Source organism: Macaca nemestrina, chromosome 13, assembly GCF_043159975.1.
Source record: "Macaca nemestrina isolate mMacNem1 chromosome 13, mMacNem.hap1, whole genome shotgun sequence".
Classification (NCBI taxonomy): domain Eukaryota; kingdom Metazoa; phylum Chordata; class Mammalia; order Primates; family Cercopithecidae; genus Macaca; species Macaca nemestrina.
In genome coordinates, this window is record NC_092137.1 from 96290776 (window position 1) to 96311032 (window position 20257).

Sequence of the window (20257 nt, forward strand, 5' to 3'; positions counted from 1 at the left end):
TAGGGCCAAAGGAAATATCCTCCATAACAAAGAGAAAGAAGCTTTCTGAGAAACTTCTTTGTGTTCTGTGAAATCATCTCACAGAGTTACAGCTTTCCCCTCAAGAAGCCTTTCGCTAAGGCAGTTCTTGTGGAATTGGCAAAGTGATATTTGGAAGCCCATAGAGGGCTATGGTGAAAAAGGAAATATCCTCACATGAAATCTGGAAAGAAGCTTTCTGAGAAACTGCTTAGTGTTCTGTTAATTCATCTCACAGAGTTACATCTGTATTTCGTGGATCTCTTTGCTAGCCTTATTTCTGTGGAATCTGAGAACAGATATTTCGGATCCCTTGGAAGACTATAAGGCCAAAGGAAATATCCTCCGATAACAAAGAGAAAGAAGCTTTCTGAGAAACTTCTTTGTGTTCTGTGAAATCATCTCACAGAGTTACAGCTTTCCCCTCATGAAGCCTTTCGCTAAGGCAGTTCTTGTGGAATTGGCAAAGTGATATTTGGAAGCCCATAGAAGGCTATGGTGAAAAAGGAAATATCCTCCCATGAAATCTGGAAAGAAGCTTTCTGAGAAACAGCTTAGTGTTCTGTTAATTCATCTCACAGAGTTACATCTGTATTTCGTGGATCTCTTTGCTAGTCTTATTTCTGTCGAATTGAGAACAGATATTTCGGATCCCTTGGAAGACTATAGGGCCAAAGGAAATATGCTCCGATAAATTAGAGAAAGAAGTTTCCTGAGAAACTTCTTTGTATTCTGTGAAATCATCTCACAGAGTTACAGCTTTCCCCTCAAGAAGCCTTTCAACAAGACAGTTCTTGTGGAATTGGCAAAGTGACATTTTGAAGCCCTTAGATCGCTATGGTGAAAAAGGAAATATCCTCAGATGAAATCTGGAAAGAAGCTTTCTGAGAAACTGCTTAGTGTTCTGTTAATTCATCTCACAGAGTTACATCTGTATTTCGTGGATCTCTTTGCTAGCCTTATTTCTGTGGAAACTGAGAACAGATATTTCGGATCGCTTGGAAGACTATAGGGCCAAAGGAAATATCCTCCAATAACAAAGAGAAAGAAGCTTTCTGAGAAACTTCTTTGTGTTCTGTGAAATCATCTCACAGAGTTACAGCTTTCCCCTCAAGAAGCCTTTCGCTAAGACAGTTCTTGTGGAATTGGAAAAGTGATATTTGGAAGCCCTTAGAGGGCTATGGTGAAAAAGGAAATATCCTCACATGAAATCTGGAAAGAAGCTTTCTGAGAAACTGCTTAGTGTTCTGTTAATTCATCTCACAGAGTTACATCTGTATTTCGTGGATCTCTTTGCTAGCCTTATTTCTGTGGAATCTGAGAACAGATATTTCGGATCCCTTGGAAGACTATAAGGCCAAAGGAAATATCCTCCGATAACAAAGAGAAAGAAGCTTTCTGAGAAACTTCTTTGTGTTCTGTGAAATCATCTCACAGAGTTACAGCTTTCCTCTCAAGAAGCCTTTCGCTAAGAGAGTTCTTGTGGAATTGGCAAAGTGATATTTGGAAGCCCATAGAAGGCTATGGTGAAAAAGGAAATATCCTCCCATGAAATCTGGAAAGAAGCTTTCTGAGAAACAGCTTAGTGTTCTGTTAATTCATCTCACAGAGTTACATCTGTATTTCGTGGATCTCTTTGCTAGCCTTATTTCTGTCGATTTGAGAACAGATATTTCGGATCCCTTGGAAGACTATAGGGCCAAAGGAAATATGCTCCGATAAATTAGAGAAAGAAGTTTTCTGAGAAACTTCTTTGTATTCTGTGAAATCATCTCACAGAGTTACAGCTTTCCCCTCAAGAAGCCTTTCAACAAGACAGTTCTTGTGGAATTGGCAAAGTGACATTTTGAAGCCCTTAGATCGCTATGGTGAAAAAGGAAATATCCTCAGATGAAATCTGGAAAGAAGCTTTCTGAGAAACTGCTTAGTGTTCTTTTAATTCATCTCACAGAGTTACATCTGTATTTCCTGAATCTCTTTGCTAGCCTTATTTCTGTGGAATCTGAGAACAGATATTTCGGATCGCTTGGAAGACTATAGGGCCAAAGGAAATATCCTCCGATAACAAAGAGAAAGAAGCTTTCTGAGAAACTTCTTTGTGTTCTGTGAAATCATCTCACAGAGTTACAGCTTTCCCCTCAAGAAGCCTTTCGCTAAGACAGTTCTTGTGGAATTGGCAAAGTGATATTTGGAAGCACATAGAGTTCTATGGTGAAAAAGGGAATATCCTCACATGAAATCTGTAAAGAAGCTTTCTGAGAAACTGCTTAGTGTTCCGTTAATTCATCTCACAGAGTTACATCTGTATTTCGTGGATCTCTTTGCTAGCCTTATTTCTGTGGAATCCGAGAACAGATATTTCGGATCCCTTGGAAGACTATAGGGCCAAAGGAAATATCCTCCGATAACAAAGAGAAAGAAGCTTTCTGAGAAACTTCTTTGTGTTCTTTGAAATCATCTCACAGAGTTACAGCTTTCCCCTCAAGAAGCCTTTCGCTAAGGCAGTTCTTTTGGAATTGGCAAAGTGATATTTGGAACCCCTAGAGGGCTATAGTGAAAAAGGAAATATCCTCAGATGAAATCTGGAAAGAAGCTTTCTGAGAAACTGCTTAGTGTTCTGTTAATTCATCTCACAGAGTTACATCTGTATTTCGTGGATCTCTTTGCTAGCCTTATTTCTGTGGAATCTGAGAACAGATATTTCGGATCGCTTGGAAGACTATAGGGCCAAAGGAAATATCCTCCGATAACAAAGAGAAAGAAGCTTTCTGAGAAACTTCTTTGTGTTCTGTGAAATCATCTCACAGAGTTACAGCTTTCCCCTCAAGAAGCCTTTCGCTAAGGCAGTTCTTGTGGAATTGGCAAAGTGATATTTGGAATCCCATAGAGGGCTATGGTGAAAAAGGAAATATCCTCAGATGAAATCTGGAAAGAAGCTTTCTGAAAAAACTGCTTAGTGTTCTGTTAATTCATCTCACAGAGTTACATCTGTATTTCGTGGATCTCTTTCCTAGCCTTCTTTCTGTGGAATCTGAGAACAGATATTTCGGATCCCTTGGAAGACTATAGGGCCAAAGGAAATATCCTCCGATAATAAAGAGAAAGAAGCTTTCTGAGAAACTTCTTTGTGTTCTGTGAAATCATCTCACAGAGTTACAGCTTTCCCCTCAAGAAGGCTTTCTCTAAGACAGTTCTTGTGGAATTGGCAAAGTGATATTTGGAAGCCCATAGAGGGCTATGGTGAAAAAGGAAATATCCTCACATGTAATCTGGAAAGAAGCTTTCTGAGAAACTGCTTAGTGTTCTGTTAATTCATCTCACAGAGTTACATCTGTATTTCGTGGGTCTCTTTGCTAGCCTTATTTCTGTGGAATCTGAGAACAGATATTTCGGATCGCTTGGAAGAATATAGGGCCAAAGGAAATATCCTCCGATAACAAAGAGAAAGAAGCTTTCTGAGAAACTTCTTTGTGTTCTGTGAAATCATCTCACAGAGTTACAGCTTTCCCCTCAAGAAGCCTTTCGCTAAGGCAGTTCTTGTGGAATTGGCAAAGTGATATTTGGAAGCCCATAGAGGGCTATGTTGAAAAAGGAAATATCCTCACATGAAATATGGAAAGAAGCTTTCTGAGAAACTGCTTAGTGTTCTGTTAATTCATCTCACAGAGTTACATCTGTATTTCGTGGATCTCTTTGCTAGCCTTATTTCTGTGGAATCTGAGAACAGATATTTCGGATCCCTTGGAAGACTATAGGGCCAAAGGAAATATCCTCCGATAAATTAGAGAAAGAAGATTTCTGAGAAACTTCTTTGTATTCTGTGAAATCATCTCACAGAGTTACAGCTTTCCCCTCAAGAAGCCTTTCAACAAGACAGTTCTTGTGGAATTGGCAAAGTGACATTTTGAAGCCCTTAGATCGCTATGGTGAAAAAGTAAATATCCTCAGATGAAATCTGGAAAGAAGCTTTCTGAGAAACTGCTTAGTGTTCTGTTAATTCATCTCACAGAGTTACATCTGTATTTCGTGGATCTCTTTGCTAGCCTTATTTCTGTGGAATCTGATAACAGATATTTCGGATCGCTTGGAAGAGTATAGGGCCAAAGGAAATATCCTCCAATAACAAAGAGAAAGAAGCTTTCTGAGAAACTTCTTTGTGTTCTGTGAAATCATCTCACAGAGTTACAGCTTTCCCCTCAAGAAGCCTTTCGCTAAGACAGTTCTTGTGGAATTTGCAAAGTGATAATTGGAAGCCCTTAGAGGGCTATGGTGAAAAAGGATATATCCTCACATGAAATCTGGAAAGAAGCTTTCTGAGAAACTGCTAAGTGTTCTGTTAATTCATCTCACAGAGTTACATATGTATTTCGTGGATCTCTTTGCTAGCCTTCTTTCTGTGGAATCTGAGAACAGATATTTCGGATCAATTGGAAGACTATAGGGCCAAAGGATATATCCTCCGATAACAAAGAGAAAGAAGCTTTCTGAGAAACTTCTTTGTGTTCTGTGAAATCATCTCACAGAGTTACAGCTTTCCCCTCAAGAAGCCTTTCGCTAAGACAGTTCTTGTGGAATTGGCAAAGTGATATTTGGAAGCACATAGAGGGCTATGGTGAAAAAGGGAATATCCTCACATTAAATCTGGAAAGAAGCTTTCTGAGACTGCTTAGTGTTCTGTTAATTCATCTCACAGAGTTACATCTGTATTTCGTGGATCTCTTTGCTAGCCTTATTTCTGTGGAATCCGAGAACAGATATTTCGGATCCCTTGGAAGACTATAGGGCCAAAGGAAATATCCTCCGATAACAAAGAGAAAGAAGCTTTCTGAGAAACTTCTTTGTGTTCTGTGAAATCATCTCACAGAGTTACAGCTTTCCCCTCAAGAAGCCTTTCGCTAAGGCAGTTCTTGTGGAATTGGCAAAGTGATATTTGGAACCCCTAGAGGGCTATAGTGAAAAAGGAAATATCCTCACATGAAATCTGGAAAGAAGCTTTCTGAGAAACTGCTTAGTGTTCTGTTAATTCATCTCACAGAGTTACATCTGTATTTCGTGGATCTCTTTGCTAGCCTTATTTCTGTGGAATCTGAGAACAGATATTTCGGATCCCTTGCAAGACTATAGGGCCAAAGGAAATATCCTCCGATAACAAAGAGAAAGAAGCTTTCTGAGAAACTTCTTTGTGTTCTGTGAAATCATCTCACAGAGTTACAGCTTTCCCCTCATGAAGCCTTTCGCTAAGGCAGTTCTTGTGGAATTGGCAAAGTGATATTTGGAATCCCATAGAGGGCTATGGTGAAAAAGGAAATACCCTCAGATGAAATCTGGAAACAAGCTTTCTGAAAAAACTGCTTAGTGTTCTGTTAATTCATCTCACAGAGTTACATCTGTATTTCGTGGATCTCTTTCCTAGCCTTCTTTCTGTGGAATCTTAGAACAGATATTTCGGATCCCTTGGAAGACTATAGGGCCAAAGGAAATATCCTCCGATAATAAAGAGAAAGAAGCTTTCTGAGAAACTTCTTTGTGTTCTGTGAAATCATCTCACAGAGTTACAGCTTTCCCCTCAAGAAGGCTTTCTCTAAGACAGTTCTTGTGGAATTGGCAAAGTGATATTTGGAAGCCCATAGAGGGCTATGGTGAAAAAGGAAATATCCTCACATGTAATCTGGAAAGAAGCTTTCTGAGAAACTGCTTAGTGTTCTGTTAATTCATCTCACAGAGTTACATCTGTATTTCATGGATCTCTTTGTTAGCCTTATTTCTGTGGAATCTGAGAACAGATATTTCGGATCGCTTGGAAGAATATAGGGCCAAAGGAAATATCCTCCGATAACAAAGAGAAAGAAGCTTTCTGAGAAACTTCTTTGTGTTCTGTGAAATCATCTCACAGAGTTACAGCTTTCCCCTCAAGAAGCCTTTCGCTAAGGCAGTTCTTGTGGAATTGGCAAAGTGATATTTGGAAGCCCATAGAGGGCTATGGTGAAAAAGGAAATATCCTCACATGAAATCTGGAAAGAAGCTTTCTGAGAAACTGCTTAGTGTTCTGTTAATTCATCTCACAGAGTTACATCTGTATTTCGTGGATCTCTTTGCTAGCCTTATTTCTGTGGAATCTGAGAACAGATATTTCGGATCCCTTGGAAGACTATAGGGCCAAAGGAAATATCCTCCGATAAATTAGAGAAAGAAGTTTTCTGAGAAACTTCTTTGTATTCTGTGAAATCATCTCACAGAGTTACAGCTTTCCCCTCAAGAAGCCTTTCAACAAGACAGTTCTTGTGGAATTGGCAAAGTGACATTTTGAAGCCCTTAGAGGGCTATGGTGAAAAAGGAAATACGCTCACATGAAATCTGGAAAGAAGCTTTCTGAGAAACTGCTTAGTGTTCTGTTAATTCATCTCACAGAGTTACATCTGTATTTCGTGGATCTCTTTGCTAGCCTTATATCTGTGGAATCTGAGAACAGATATTTCGGATCCCTTGGAAGACTATTGGGCCAAAGGAAATATCCTCCGATAACAAAGAGAAAGAAGCTTTCTGAGAAACTTCTTTGTGTTCTGTGAAATCATCTCACAGAGTTACAGCTTTCCCCTCAAGAAGCCTTTCGCTAAGGCAGTTCTTGTGGAATTGGCAAAGTGATATTTGGAATCCCATAGAGGGCTATGGTGAAAAAGCAAATATCCTCAGATGAAATCTGGAAAGAAACTTCCTGAGAAACTGCTTAGTGTTCTGTTAATTCATCTCACAGAGTTACATCTGTATTTCGTGGAACTCTTTGCTAGCCTTATTTCTGTGGAATCTGAGAACAGATATTTCGGATCCCATTGAAGACTATAGTGCCAAAGGAAATATCCTCCGATAACAAAGAGAAAGAAGCTTTCTGAGAAACTTCTTTGTGTTCTGTGAAATCATCTCACAGATTTACAGCTTTCCCCTCAAGAAGGCTTTCTCTAAGACAGTTCTTGTGGAATTGGCAAAGTGACATTTGGAAGCCCATAGAGGGCTATGGTGAAAAAGGAAATATCCTCACATGAAATCTGGAAAGAAGCTTTCTGAGAAACTGCTTAGTGTTCTGTTAATTCATCTCATAGAGTTACATCTGTATTTCGTGGATCTCTTTGCTAGCCTTATTTCTGTCGAATCTGAGAACAGATATTTCGGATCCCTTGGAAGATTAGGGCCAAAGGAAATATGCTCCTATAACCTAGAGAAAGAAGTTTTCTGAGAAACTTCTTTGTATTCTGTGAAATAATCTCACAGAGTTACAGCTTTCCCCTCAAGAAGCCTTTCAACAAGACAGTTCTTGTGGAATTGGCAAAGTGATATTTGGAAGCCCTTAGAGGGCTATCGTAAAAAAGGAAATATCCTCACATGAAATCTGGAAAGAAGATTTCTGAGAAACTGCTTAGTGTTCTGTTAATTCATCTCACAGAGTTACATCTGTATTTCGTGGATCTCCTTGCTAGCCTTATTTCTGTGGAATCTGAGAACAGATATTTCGGATCCCTTGGAAGACTATAGGGCCAAAGGACATATCCTCCGATAACAAAGAGAAAGAAGCTTTCTGAGAAACTTCTTTGTGTTCTCTGAAATCATCTCACAGAGTTACAGCTTTCCCCTCAAGAAGCCTTTCGCTAAGACAGTTCTTGTGGAATTGGCAAAGTGATATTTGGAAGCCCATAGAGGGCTATGGTGAAAAAGTGAATATCCTCTCATGAAATCTGGAAAGAAGCTTTCTGAGAAACTGCTTAGTGTTCTGTTAATTCATCTCACAGAGTTACACCTGTATTTCGTGGATCTCTTTGCTAGCCTTATTTCTGTGGAATCCGAGAACAGATATTTCGGATCCCTTGGAAGACTATAGGGCCAAAGGAAATATCCTCCGATAACAAAGAGAAAGAAGCTTTCTGAGAAACTTCTTTGTGTTCTGTGAAATCATCTCACAGAGTTACAGCTTTCCCCTCAGGAAGCCTTTCGCTAAGGCAGTTCTTGTGGAATTGGCAAAGTGATATTTGGAAGCCCATAGAGGTCTATGGTGAAAAAGTAAATATCCTCAGATGAAATCTGGAAAGAAGCTTTCTGAGAAACTGCTTAGTGTTCTGTTAATTCATCTCACAGCGTTACATCTGTATGACGTGGATCTCTTTGCTAGCCTTATTTCTGTGGAATCTGAGAACAGATATTTCGGATCGCTTGGAAGAATATTGGGCCAAAGGAAATATCCTCCGATAACAAAGAGAAAGAAGCTTTCTGGGAAACTTCTTTGTGTTCTGTGAAATCATCTCACAGAGTTACAGCTTTCCCCTCAAGAAGCCTTTCGCTAAGGCAGTTCTTGTGGAATTGGCAAAGTGATATTTGGAAGCCCATAGAGGGCTAAGGTGAAAAAGGAAATATCCTCACATGAAATCTGGAAAGAAGCTTTCTGAGAAACTGCTTAGTGTTCTGTTAATTCATCTCCCAGAGTTACATCTGTATTTCGTGGATCTCTTTGCTAGCCTTATTTCTGTGGAATCTGAGAACAGATATTTCGGATCCCTTGGAAGACTATAGGGCCAAAGGAAATATCCTCCGATAACAAAGAGAAAGAAGCTTTCTGAGAAACTTCTTTGTGTTCTATGAAATCATCTCACAGAGTTACAGCTTTCCCCTCAAGAAGCCTTTCGCTAAGACAGTTCTTGTGGAATTGGCAAAGTGATATTTGGAAGCCCATAGAGGGCTATGGTGAAAAAGGAAATATCCTCACATGAAATCTGGAAAGAAGCTTTCTAAGAAACTGCTTAGTGTTCTGTTAATTCATCTCACAGAGTTACATCTGTATTTCGTGGATCTCTTTGCTAGCCTTATATCTGTGGAATCTGAGAACAGATATTTCGGATCCCTTGGAAGACTATTGGGCCAAAGGAAATATCCTCCGATAACAAAGAGAAAGAAGCTTTCTGAGAAACTTCTTTGTGTTCTGTGAAATCATCTCACAGAGTTACAGCTTTCCCCTCAAGAAGCCTTTCGCTAAGGCAGTTCTTGTGGAATTGGCAAAGTGATATTTGGAAGCCCATAGAGGGCTATGGTGAAAAAGGAATTATCCTCACATGAAATCTGGAAAGAAGCTTTCTGAGAAACTGCTTAGTGTTCTGTTAATTCATCTCACAGAGTTACATCTGTATTTCGTGGATCTCTTTGCTAGCCTTATTTCTGTGGAATCTGAGAACAGATATTTCGGATCGCTTGGAAGAATATTGGGCCAAAGGAAATATCCTCCGATAACAAAGAGAAAGAAGCTTTCTGGGAAACTTCTTTGTGTTCTGTGAAATCATCTCACAGAGTTACAGCTTTCCCCTCAAGAAGCCTTTCGCTAAGACAGTTCTTGTGGAATTGGCAAAGTGATATTTGGAAGCACTTAGAGGGCTATGGTGAAAAAGGAAATATGCTCACATGAAATCTGGAAAGAAGCTTTCTGAGAAACAGCTTAGTGTTCTGTTAATTCATCTCACAGAGTTACATCTGTATTTCGTGGATCTCTTTGCTAGCCTTATATCTGTGGAATCTGAGAACAGATATTTCGGATCAATTGGAAGACTATAGGGCCAAAGGATATATCCTCCGATAACAAAGAGAAAGAAGCTTTCTGAGAAACTTCTTTGTGTTCTGTGAAATCATCTCACAGAGTTACAGTTTTCCCCTCAAGAAGCCTTTCGCTAAGACAGTTCTTGTGGAATTGGAAAATGATATTTGGGACCCCTAGAGGGCTATGGTGAAAAAGGAAATATCCTCACATGAAATCTGGAAAGAAGCTTTCTGAGAAACTGCTTACTGTTCTGTTAATTCATCTCACAGAGTTACATCTGTATTTCGTGGATCTCTTTGCTAGCCTTATTTCTGTGGAATCTGAGAACAGATATTTCGGATCCCTTGGAAGACTATAGGGCCAAAGGAAATATCCTCCGATAACAAAGAGAAAGAAGCTTTCTGAGAAACTTCTTTGTGTTCTGTGAAATCATCTCACAGAGTTACAGCTTTCCCCTCAGGAAGCCTTTCGCTAAGGCAGTTCTTGTGGAATTGGCAAAGTGATATTTGGAAGCCCATAGAGGTCTATGGTGAAAAAGTAAATATCCTCAGATGAAATCTGGAAAGAAGCTTTCTGAGAAACTGCTTAGTGTTCTGTTAATTCATCTCACAGCGTTACATCTGTATGACGTGGATCTCTTTGCTAGCCTTATTTCTGTGGAATCTGAGAACAGATATTTCGGATCGCTTGGAAGAATATTGGGCCAAAGGAAATATCCTCCGATAACAAAGAGAAAGAAGCTTTCTGGGAAACTTCTTTGTGTTCTGTGAAATCATCTCACAGAGTTACAGCTTTCCCCTCAAGAAGCCTTTCGCTAAGGCAGTTCTTGTGGAATTGGCAAAGTGATATTTGGAAGCCCATAGAGGGCTAAGGTGAAAAAGGAAATATCCTCACATGAAATCTGGAAAGAAGCTTTCTGAGAAACTGCTTAGTGTTCTGTTAATTCATCTCCCAGAGTTACATCTGTATTTCGTGGATCTCTTTGCTAGCCTTATTTCTGTGGAATCTGAGAACAGATATTTCGGATCCCTTGGAAGACTATAGGGCCAAAGGAAATATCCTCCGATAACAAAGAGAAAGAAGCTTTCTGAGAAACTTCTTTGTGTTCTATGAAATCATCTCACAGAGTTACAGCTTTCCCCTCAAGAAGCCTTTCGCTAAGACAGTTCTTGTGGAATTGGCAAAGTGATATTTGGAAGCCCATAGAGGGCTATGGTGAAAAAGGAAATATCCTCACATGAAATCTGGAAAGAAGCTTTCTAAGAAACTGCTTAGTGTTCTGTTAATTCATCTCACAGAGTTACATCTGTATTTCGTGGATCTCTTTGCTAGCCTTATATCTGTGGAATCTGAGAACAGATATTTCGGATCCCTTGGAAGACTATTGGGCCAAAGGAAATATCCTCCGATAACAAAGAGAAAGAAGCTTTCTGAGAAACTTCTTTGTGTTCTGTGAAATCATCTCACAGAGTTACAGCTTTCCCCTCAAGAAGCCTTTCGCTAAGGCAGTTCTTGTGGAATTGGCAAAGTGATATTTGGAAGCCCATAGAGGGCTATGGTGAAAAAGGAATTATCCTCACATGAAATCTGGAAAGAAGCTTTCTGAGAAACTGCTTAGTGTTCTGTTAATTCATCTCACAGAGTTACATCTGTATTTCGTGGATCTCTTTGCTAGCCTTATTTCTGTGGAATCTGAGAACAGATATTTCGGATCGCTTGGAAGAATATTGGGCCAAAGGAAATATCCTCCGATAACAAAGAGAAAGAAGCTTTCTGGGAAACTTCTTTGTGTTCTGTGAAATCATCTCACAGAGTTACAGCTTTCCCCTCAAGAAGCCTTTCGCTAAGACAGTTCTTGTGGAATTGGCAAAGTGATATTTGGAAGCACTTAGAGGGCTATGGTGAAAAAGGAAATATGCTCACATGAAATCTGGAAAGAAGCTTTCTGAGAAACAGCTTAGTGTTCTGTTAATTCATCTCACAGAGTTACATCTGTATTTCGTGGATCTCTTTGCTAGCCTTATATCTGTGGAATCTGAGAACAGATATTTCGGATCAATTGGAAGACTATAGGGCCAAAGGATATATCCTCCGATAACAAAGAGAAAGAAGCTTTCTGAGAAACTTCTTTGTGTTCTGTGAAATCATCTCACAGAGTTACAGTTTTCCCCTCAAGAAGCCTTTCGCTAAGACAGTTCTTGTGGAATTGGAAAATGATATTTGGGACCCCTAGAGGGCTATGGTGAAAAAGGAAATATCCTCACATGAAATCTGGAAAGAAGCTTTCTGAGAAACTGCTTACTGTTCTGTTAATTCATCTCACAGAGTTACATCTGTATTTCGTGGATCTCTTTGCTAGCCTTATTTCTGTGGAATCTGAGAACAGATATTTCGGATCCCTTGGAAGACTATAGGGCCAAAGGAAATATCCTCCGATAACAAAGAGAAAGAAGCTTTCTGAGAAACTTCTTTGTGTTCTATGAAATCATCTCACAGAGTTACAGCTTTCCCCTCAAGAAGCCTTTCGCGAAGACAGTTCTTGTGGAATTGGCAAAGTGATATTTGGAAGCCCATAGAGGGCTATGGTGAAAAAGGAAATATCCTCACATGAATTCTGGAAAGAAGCTTTCTGAGAAACTGCTTAGTGTTCTGTTAATTCATCTCACAGAGTTACATCTGTATTTGGTGGATCTCTTTGCTAGCCTTATTTCTGTGGAATCTGAGAACAGATATTTCGGATCCCATTGAAGACTATAGTGCCAAAGGAAATATCCTCCGATAACAAAGAGAAAGAAGCTTTCTGAGAAACTTCTTTGTGTTCTGTGAAATCATCTCACAGAGTTACAGATTTCCCCTCAAGAAGGCTTTCTCTAAGACAGTTCTTGTGGAATTGGCAAAGTGACATTTGGAAGCCCATAGAGGGCTATGGTGAAAAAGGAAATATCCTCAGATGAAATCTGGAAAGAAGCTTTCTGAGAAACTGCTTAGTGTTCTGTTAATTCATCTCACAGCGTTACATCTGTATGACGTGGATCTCTTTGCTAGCCTTATTTCTGTGGAATCTGAGAACAGATATTTCGGATCGCTTGGAAGAATATTGGGCCAAAGGAAATATCCTCCGATAACAAAGAGAAAGAAGCTTTCTGGGAAACTTCTTTGTGTTCTGTGAAATCATCTCACAGAGTTACAGCTTTCCCCTCAAGAAGCCTTTCGCTAAGGCAGTTCTTGTGGAATTGGCAAAGTGATATTTGGAAGCCCATAGAGGGCTAAGGTGAAAAAGGAAATATCCTCACATGAAATCTGGAAAGAAGCTTTCTGAGAAACTGCTTAGTGTTCTGTTAATTCATCTCACAGAGTTACATCTGTATTTCGTGGATCTCTTTGCTAGCCTTATTTCTGTGGAATCTGAGAACAGATATTTCGGATCCCTTGGAAGACTAAAGGGCCAAAGGAAATATCCTCCGATAACAAAGAGAAAGAAGCTTTCTGAGAAACTTCTTTGTGTTCTATGAAATCATCTCACAGAGTTACAGCTTTCCCCTCAAGAAGCCTTTCGCTAAGACAGTTCTTGTGGAATTGGCAAAGTGATATTTGGAAGCCCATAGAGGGCTATGGTGAAAAAGGAAATATCCTCACATGAAATCTGGAAAGAAGCTTTCTAAGAAACTGCTTAGTGTTCTGTTAATTCATCTCACAGAGTTACATCTGTATTTCGTGGATCTCTTTGCTAGCCTTATATCTGTGGAATCTGAGAACAGATATTTCGGATCCCTTGGAAGACTATTGGGCCAAAGGAAATATCCTCCGATAACAAAGAGAAAGAAGCTTTCTGAGAAACTTCTTTGTGTTCTGTGAAATCATCTCACAGAGTTACAGCTTTCCCCTCAAGAAGCCTTTCGCTAAGGCAGTTCTTGTGGAATTGGCAAAGTGATATTTGGAAGCCCATAGAGGGCTATGGTGAAAAAGGAATTATCCTCACATGAAATCTGGAAAGAAGCTTTCTGAGAAACTGCTTAGTGTTCTGTTAATTCATCTCACAGAGTTACATCTGTATTTCGTGGATCTCTTTGCTAGCCTTATTTCTGTGGAATCTGAGAACAGATATTTCGGATCGCTTGGAAGAATATTGGGCCAAAGGAAATATCCTCCGATAACAAAGAGAAAGAAGCTTTCTGGGAAACTTCTTTGTGTTCTGTGAAATCATCTCACAGAGTTACAGCTTTCCCCTCAAGAAGCCTTTCGCTAAGACAGTTCTTGTGGAATTGGCAAAGTGATATTTGGAAGCACTTAGAGGGCTATGGTGAAAAAGGAAATATGCTCACATGAAATCTGGAAAGAAGCTTTCTGAGAAACAGCTTAGTGTTCTGTTAATTCATCTCACAGAGTTACATCTGTATTTCGTGGATCTCTTTGCTAGCCTTATATCTGTGGAATCTGAGAACAGATATTTCGGATCAATTGGAAGACTATAGGGCCAAAGGATATATCCTCCGATAACAAAGAGAAAGAAGCTTTCTGAGAAACTTCTTTGTGTTCTGTGAAATCATCTCACAGAGTTACAGTTTTCCCCTCAAGAAGCCTCTCGCTAAGACAGTTCTTGTGGAATTGGAAAATGATATTTGGGACCCCTAGAGGGCTATGGTGAAAAAGGAAATATCCTCACATGAAATCTGGAAAGAAGCTTTCTGAGAAACTGCTTAGTGTTCTGTTAATTCATCTCACAGAGTTACATCTGTATTTCGTGGATCTCTTTGCTAGCCTTATTTCTGTGGAATCTGAGAACAGATATTTCGGATCCCTTGCAAGACTATAGGGCCAAAGGAAATATCCTCCGATAACAAAGAGAAAGAAGCTTTCTGAGAAACTTCTTTGTGTTCTATGAAATCATCTCACAGAGTTACAGCTTTCCCCTCAAGAAGCCTTTCGCGAAGACAGTTCTTGTGGAATTGGCAAAGTGATATTTGGAAGCCCATAGAGGGCTATGGTGAAAAAGGAAATATCCTCACATGAATTCTGGAAAGAAGCTTTCTGAGAAACTTCTTAGTGTTCTGTTAATTCATCTCACAGAGTTACATCTGTTTTTCGTGGATCTCTTTGCTAGCCTTATTTCTGTGGAATCTGAGAACAGATATTTCGGATCCCTTGGAAGACTATAGGGCCAAAGGACATATCCTCCGATAATAAAGAGAAAGAAGCTTTCTGAGAAACTTCTTTGTGTTCTCTGAAATCATCTCACAGAGTTACAGCTTTCCCCTCAAGAAGCCTTTCGCTAAGACAGTTCTTGTGGAATTGGCAAAGTGATATTTGGAAGCCCATAGAGGGCTATGGTGAAAAAGGAAATATCCTCACATGAAATCTGGAAAGAAGCTTTCTGAGAAACTGCTTAGTGTTCTGTTAATTCATCTCACAGAGTTACATCTGTATTTCGTGGATCTCTTTGCTAGCCTTATATCTGTGGAATCTGAGAACAGATATTTCGGATCCCTTGGAAGACTATTGGGCCAAAGGAAATATCCTCCGATAACAAAGAGAAAGAAGCTTTCTGAGAAACTTCTTTGTGTTCTGTGAAATCATCTCACAGAGTTACAGCTTTCCCCTGAAGAAGCCTTTCGCTAAGGCAGTTCTTGTGGAATTGGCAAAGTGATATTTGGAATCCCATAGAGGGCTATGGTGAAAAAGCAAATATCCTCAGATGAAATCTGGAAAGAAACTTCCTGAGAAACTGCTTAGTGTTCTGTTAATTCATCTCACAGAGTTACATCTGTATTTGGTGGATCTCTTTGCTAGCCTTATTTCTGTGGAATCTGAGAACAGATATTTCGGATCCCATTGAAGACTATAGTGCCAAACGAAATATCCTCCGATAACAAAGAGAAAGAAGCTTTCTGAGAAACTTCTTTGTGTTCTGTGAAATCATCTCACAGAGTTACAGCTTTCCCCTCAAGAAGGCTTTCTCTAAGACAGTTCTTGTGGAATTGGCAAAGTGACATTTGGAAGCCCATAGAGGGCTATGGTGAAAAAGGAAATATCCTCACATGAAATCTGGAAAGAAGTTTTCTGAGAAACTGCTTAGTGTTCTGTTAATTCATCTCATAGAGTTACATCTGTATTTCTTGGATCTCTTTGCTAGCCTTATTTCTGTCGAATCTGAGAACAGATATTTCGGATCCCTTGGAAGACTAGGGCCAAAGGAAATATGCTCCTATAACCTAGAGAAAGAAGTTTTCTGAGAAACTTCTTTGTATTCTGTGAAATCATCTCACAGAGTTACAGCTTTCCCCTCAAGAAGCCTTTCAACAAGACAGTTCTTGTGGAATTGGCAAAGTGACATTTGGAAGCGCTTAGAGGGATATGATGAAAAAGGAAATATCCTCAGATGAAATCTGGAAAGAAGCTTTCTGAGAAACTGCTTAGTGTTCTGTTAATTCATCTCACAGAGTTACATCTGTATTTCGTGGATCTCTTTGCTAGCCTTATTTCTGTGGAATCTGAGAACAGATATTTCGGATCGCTTGGAAGACTATAGGGCCAAAGGAAATATCCTCCGATAACAAAGAGAAAGAAGCTTTCTGAGAAACTTCTTTGTTTTCTGTGAAATCATCTCACAGAGTTACAGCTTTCCCCTCAAGAAGTCTTTCGCTAAGACAGTTCTTGTGGAATTGGCAAAGTGATATTTGGAAGCCCTTAGAGGGCTATGGTGAAAAAGGAAATATGCTCACATGAAATCTGGGGAGAAGCTTTCTGAGAAACTGCTTAGTGTTCTGTTAATTCATCTCACAGAGTTACATCTGTATTTCGTGGATCTCTTTGCTAGCCTTATATCTGTGGAATCTGAGAACAGATATTTCGGATCAATTGGAAGACTATAGGGCCAAAGGAAATATCCTCCGATAACAAAGAGAAAGAAGCTTTCTGAGAAACTTCTTTGTGTTCTGTGAAATCATCTCACAGAGTTACAGCTTTCCCCTCAAGAAGCCTTTCGCTAAGGCAGTTCTTGTGGAATTGGCAAAGTGATATTTGGAATCCCTTAGAGGGCTATGGTGAAAAAGCAAATATCCTCAGATGAAATCTGGAAAGAAACTTCCTGAGAAACTGCTTAGTGTTCTGTTAATTCATCTCACAGAGTTACATCTGTATTTCGTGGATCTCTTTGCTAGCGTTATTTCTGTGGAATCTGAGAACAGATATTTCGGATCCCATTGAAGACTATAGGGCCAAAGGAAATATCCTCCGATAACAAAGAGAAAGAAGCTTTCTGAGAAACTTCTTTGTGTTCTGTGAAATCATCTCACAGAGTTACAGCTTTCCCCTCAAGAAGGCTTTCTCTAAGACAGTTCTTGTGGAATTGGCAAAGTGACATTTGGAAGCCCAGAGAGGGCTATGGTGAAAAAGGAAATATCCTCACATGAAATCTGGAAAGAAGATTTCTGAGAAACTGCTTAGTGTTCTGTTAATTCATCTCATAGAGTTACATCTGTATTTCGTGGATCTCTTTGCTAGCCTTATTTCTGCGGAATCTGAGAACAGATATTTCGGATCCCTTGGAAGACTAGGGCCAAAGGAAATATGCTCCTATAACCTAGAGAAAGAAGTTTTCTGAGAAACTTCTTTGTATTCTGTGAAATCATCTCACAGAGTTACAGCTTTCCCCTCAAGAAGCCTTTCAACAAGACAGTTCTTGTGGAATTGGCAAAGTGACATTTGGCAGCCCTTAGAGGGCTATGGTGAAAAAGGAAATATCCTCACATGAAATCTGGAAAGAAGCTTTCTGAGAAACTGCTTAGTGTTCTGTTAATTCATCTCACAGAGTTACATCTGTATTTCGTGGATCTCCTTGCTAGCCTTATTTCTGTGGAATCTGAGAACAGATATTTCGGATCCCTTTGAAGACTATAAGGCCAAAGGAAATATCCTCCGATAACAAAGTGAAAGAAGCTTTCTGAGAAACTTCTTTGTGTTCTGTGAAATCATCTCACAGAGTTACAGCTTTCCCCTCAAGAAGGCTTTCTCTAAGACAGTTCTTGTGGAATTGGCAAAGTGACATTTGGAAGCCCATAGAGGGCTATGGTGAAAAAGGAAATATCCTGACATGAAATCTGGAAAGAAGCTTTCTGAGAAACTGCTTAGTGTTCTGTTAATTCATCTCACAGAGTTACATCTGTATTTCGTGGATCTCTTTGCTAGCCTTATTTCTGTGGAATCTGAGAACAGGTATTTCGGATCGCTTGGAAGAATATTGGGCCAAAGGAAATATCCTCCGATAACAAAGAGAAAGAAGCTTTCTGAGAAACTTCTTTGTGTTCTGTGAAATCATCTCACAGAGTTACAGATTTCCCCTCAAGAAGCCTTTCGCTAAGACAGTTCTTGTGGAATTGGCAAAGTGATATTTGGAAGCCCATAGAGGGCTATGGTGAAAAAGGAAATATCCTCACATGAAATCTGGAAAGAAGCTTTCTGAGAAACTGCTTAGTGTTCTGTTAATTCATCTCACAGAGTTACATCTGTATTTCGTGGATCTCTTTGCTAGCCTTATTTCTGTGGAATCTGAGAACAGATATTTCGGATCCCTTGGAAGACTATAGGGCCAAAGGAAATATCCTCCGATAACAAAGAGAAAGAAGCTTTCAGAGAAAGTTCTTTGTGTTCTGTGAAATCATCTCACAGAGTTACAGCTTTCCCCTCAAGAAGCCTTTCGCTAAGACAGTTCTTGTGGAATTGGCAAAGTTATATTTGGAAGCCCATAGAGGGCTACGGTGAAAAAGGAAATATCCTCACATGAAATCTGGAAAGAAGCTTTCTGAGAAACTGCTTAGTGTTCTGTTAATTCATCTCACAGAGTTACATCTGTATTTCGTGGATCTCTTTGCTAGCCTTATTTCTGTCGAATCTGAGAACAGATATTTCGGATCCCTTGGAAGACTAGGGCCAAAGGAAATATGCTCCTATAACCTAGAGAAAGAAGTTTTCTGAGAAACTTCTTTGTATTCTGTGAAATCATCTCACAAAGTTACAGCTTTCCCCTCAAGAAGCCTTTCAACAAGACAGTTCTTGTGGAATTGGCAAAGTGACATTTGGAAGCCCTTAGAGGGCTATCGTGAAAAAGGAAATATCCTCACATGAAATCTGGAAAGAAGCTTTCTGAGAAACTGCTTAGTGTTCTGTTAATTCATCTCACAGAGTTACATCTGTATTTCGTGGATCTCCTTGCTAGCCTTATTTCTGTGGAATCTGAGAACAGATATTTCGGATCCCTTTGAAGACTATAAGGCCAAAGGAAATATCCTCCAATAACAAAGTGAAAGAAGCTTTCTGAGAAACTTCTTTGTGTGCTGTGAAATCATCTCACAGAGTTACAGCTTTCCCCTCAAGAAGGCTTTCTCTAAGACAGTTCTTGTGGAATTGGCAAAGTGACATTTGGAATCCCATAGAGGGCTATGGTGAAAAAGGAAATATCCTCACATGAAATCTGGAAAGAAGCTTTCTGAGAAACTGCTTAGTGTTCTGTTAATTCATCTCACAGAGTTACATCTGTATTTCGTGGATCTCTTTGCTAGCCTTATTTCTGTGGAATCTGAGAACAGATATTTCGGATCGCTTGGAAGAATATTGGGCCAAAGGAAATATCCTCCGATAACAAAGAGAAAGAAGCTTTCTGGGAAACTTCTTTGTGTTCTGTGAAATCATCTCACAGAGTTACAGCTTTCCCCTCAAGAAGCCTTTCGCTAAGACAGTTCTTGTGGAATTGGCAAAGTGATATTTGGAAGCACTTAGAGGGCTATGGTGAAAAAGGAAATATGCTCACATGAAATCTGGAAAGAAGCTTTCTGAGAAACAGCTTAGTGTTCTGTTAATTCATCTCACAGAGTTACATCTGTATTTCGTGGATCTCTTTGCTAGCCTTATATCTGTGGAATCTGAGAACAGATATTTCGGATCAATTGGAAGACTATAGGGCCAAAGGATATATCCTCCGATAACAAAGAGAAAGAAGCTTTCTGAGAAACTTCTTTGTGTTCTGTGAAATCATCTCACAGAGTTACAGTTTTCCCCTCAAGAAGCCTTTCGCTAAGACAGTTCTTGTGGAATTGGAAAATGATATTTGGGACCCCTAGAGGGCTATGGTGAAAAAGGAAATATCCTCACATGAAATCTGGAAAGAAGCTTTCTGAGAAACTGCTTACTGTTCTGTTAATTCATCTCACAGAGTTACATCTGTATTTCGTGGATCTCTTTGCTAGACTTATTTCTGTGGAATCTGAGAACAGATATTTCGGATCCCTTGCAAGACTATAGGGCCAAAGGAAATATCCTCCGATAACAAAGAGAAAGAAGCTTTCTGAGAAACTTCTTTGTGTTCTATGAAATCATCTCACAGAGTTACAGCTTTCCCCTCAAGAAGCATTTCGCGAAGACAGTTCTTGTGGAATTGGCAAAGTGATATTTGGAAGCCCATAGAGGGCTATGGTGAAAAAGGAAATATCCTCACATGAATTCTGGAAAGAAGCTTTCTGAGAAACTTCTTAGTGTTCTGTTAATTCATCTCACAGAGTTACATCTGTTTTTCGTGGATCTCTTTGCTAGCCTTATTTCTGTGGAATCTGAGAACAGATATTTCGGATCCCTTGGAAGACTATAGGGCCAAAGGACATATCCTCCGATAATAAAGAGAAAGAA